Raw genomic sequence first — 3,185 nt, 5'->3', positions numbered from 1 at the left:
GGCGTCGGCGGTAGCCGCGTGACCGTCGCGCGCGATCAATACTTGCACGCGCGGCGAGCGCCGCGACGCCGAGCGCCGCGCACCGCGCACCGCGCCGGGGACGAAGGATGTTGAATTCGAAAAGTGTTATTCCGCGCGTCTATCTCTGAATGATATGGAAGGGAACGCCTCTCCCACGTGGGTGCCACGTGTGCGCTTCCGCTCTCCGCGCGCGCGTGCGAAGCGCGCGCGCGAATCCTTCGCGCGCGTATCTCACCCGAGTAACGTCATCTCCCTGCGTAATCGTCTCCGCGAGGATCCTCGGCGTCATTTATTCCCGGGGTTCACTTAAATCGACGGAAGAGACGAGGGAGAGACCCGTCATTTCCCCGCTCTCGGGAAATGGATCCGAAAGCGGACGTGTTTGACACTTTTGAGCCACCGATATGTGGCTGTGCTTCCTCTGCTTTTTTGCCGCCTTCTTATAAGAACATTCGTTCGGTTACTTGTCACGTTAGTGCCTAATCTAATGGCCGCGTTCAGCGGAATGTTCCTTCTGCAACTGTTGGAAGTTTTCTTTTCTCGCTGATTGGATTATACTTTTAGAATACTTTTTAGATCCAGAGGAATAATCCTATCTCAGCGAAGAAAACTTCCAAACAGTTGCAAAATAAACGTTCTGCTGAACGCGGCCAGTAACTTTCGATGTTTAGCTATCTGCATTACAGGGAGATTCCGTTTCACGAGTGTAGAGTCGCTAAATTTGAATGGCCGGTGAATATTTTATTTATTATTAGGGACTAAAAGAAGAGACAAGATAGGGACTGCTGGAACATGGCAAATGTTAAGTAATTCCGAGCAGTCAATTTCCGGTTACGTGAAATTGATTTCCGTTACGTTAATAAAAGATGGAAATCTCCCGTACTCGCGAATTTTCTATCGGGAAGCATAATGTTCATTACTTAAATTAGCAAATCTTTTTTGCAATCCGATTGTAAACGTTCTGTTTCTGTTACACACAGAAAAATACATACTGTGCACGCAAATAGTAAATTACATGTTTCAAATATTTCAAAAATTCATATATCTGTAAATCTATATCCATACGTTTATCACAAGCATCAAACTTATTGAAAATGTATTCTGAATTCTGATTTAATAAATCAATCGACGGTATTAAGCTCAAACAAATTCGATTTGCTTATTATATAAAATCGCTTCTTCGATCAATTTTACAATATTTTTCAAAAGAAAATAAATTCTTTTTTTAAATAAATAATAATGAGTTCTCCAAAAATTTCTAATAAGTATATTTTATATGAAATATTATTATCAAAAAAATATTCTTACAGACGGCCGTTAGTTAAAAAGAAGAAAAGTAGATTGAATAAGCATTATTCGCAGAATGATATTTTTCTGTGTGTACGATCTGTTCACTGAATAGATTTTCGACGAATACGATTTCGGATTCATTGTACAGTAAGTAACTCGAGAAGAAACACTTTTTTTTCCAAGCTCACTCTAGAAGGGAGCGTCGGATAGGGTATATAGTTTATTTTGAATCGAAGGGTGTCGCCAAGGAGACTTGTAACGCGGTCTGTCAAGCAGGTGTAATTTACAGAATTATTTTTAAGATATCTTTAAATCGTGCTTGAATGCATGTGCATCTCGTGAATGCGCCTACAGATTTCATTAACTATATTCGATTAGTTTTGAAAATCTCAGTTTTTGCGAAATGTGTTTAAATTCTTTAATTTATTCTCATAAAACGACGAACACTAAACCGGGGAGCCCCAACGGTATCACATATATATTTCTTTTATATTACTTCATTTTTTTATAATCTTATTATACACTTTGCTACGTAAAGAAAGTTATTACAACTCAAAATTAACAACTTTTCAGTGGTACGTTTTTAAAATTCTTTCTAAATTGAAAGAAGATGTTTTAGTCAAGACAGTGAACATACATAATTACACTTTCTTTCCGTTATATCTTCATTTGTAATGTATTCTTTAAAATTATGTCATGAGAATTGGAGCGTTGCAATCTCAGTACGGAATTGTGTAAATTTCATCTCTTATCGGATTGTAACACTTACGTAGCAAAATGTAAGCAATGTGTTGACAAACGTGTCCTTTTTTTCACAACACTGATATACTAATCTTAAAGATTTCTTTTCCTAAAAAGATATTAATTTTTGTCACTTTCTGTCACAAGCGCCGTCTAGTCAAAAAGGAATCAAATAAAAATTAGACATCGTATTTCACTTTTTTCATCCTCAACTTATGGATTTTTGGAAACTGTTTTGAATTCACTGTCAAAAGGGTGAGATGTAGCAAACAGACGGTTTTACTAAGTCGTCAATTATTTCATCTTTATATATTGTTATTTTAATTATTTATATATATATATAATTAAGAAGAAATCAACTTTTAAAAACTGTTTTAAATTCACTGTCAAAGAGGGAGATGTGATAAATATTCGGTTTACTAGGAAATCTAAGGGATCGTTCAGAAGACGTTTTTATTATTTCATCTCTTTATATATTTCACTTTAATCTCATTTTAAGTTAAAGAGGATAAAAACATAAATTTGGCATTGCATCCTTTTTACTCGCAACTTATTAACTTTTGGAAGCTGTTTTAAATTTCACTGTCAAAGCGTGAGATGTGGCGAATATTTAGTTTACTAGGAAATTTAAGGGATCGTTTAGAAGACGTAGGGATGGTTTTAAACAGCCGCGAAATGCCGGTGAACGACCTGGCGTGGAGCGTCGGTGTTGCTGAGGGATCTCGTAGTCATCGATCATGGATTGATCGATATCAAGGATGTGCAGGACGAGAACACAGGCGAGCAGCGAGACACGTGTGTGTGTGTGTGTGTGTGTGTGCGTGTGTGTGTGTGTGTGTGAGACACAACGCGGTGAGACACAAACGTGTGTACGTTTACAGGTGTTCGTATATGTAGTACGTGTGCGAGAGACTCACACGACGATGACGACGATGACGACAACGACGATGATGACGACGATGACGACAAACGTCGATCAAAAGCCCGAGTGTTATATATTTTTCTCGTATTTCTTATAGAAATGGACAAGTATCACAGAAAGTACACGATATAGAGAGGTGGGACTTTCGCGATTGAGTGTTTCGATTCGAGTAGTTTGTGGGGTGGTGGGAGTTTTGTATACGTGGTGAATG

At 38.2% G+C, this 3,185-nt stretch overlaps 1 protein-coding gene across 1 annotated transcript in view; it reads right to left on the bottom strand.

Annotated features, from left to right (window-relative positions):
* LOC108754728 (hepatocyte nuclear factor 6-like) overlaps positions 1 to 3,185 on the bottom strand; it is a 112,650-nt gene that overhangs the window by 106,890 nt on the left and 2,575 nt on the right. The gene's annotated exons all lie outside the window — the stretch shown is intronic.

This window comes from Trachymyrmex septentrionalis, unplaced genomic scaffold, assembly GCF_001594115.1.
Source record: "Trachymyrmex septentrionalis isolate Tsep2-gDNA-1 unplaced genomic scaffold, Tsep1.0 scaffold119, whole genome shotgun sequence".
Classification (NCBI taxonomy): Eukaryota; Metazoa; Arthropoda; class Insecta; order Hymenoptera; family Formicidae; genus Trachymyrmex; species Trachymyrmex septentrionalis.
The sequence above is the reverse complement of the archived record's forward strand: the minus strand, read 5'-3'. Positions and strand labels throughout refer to the sequence as shown.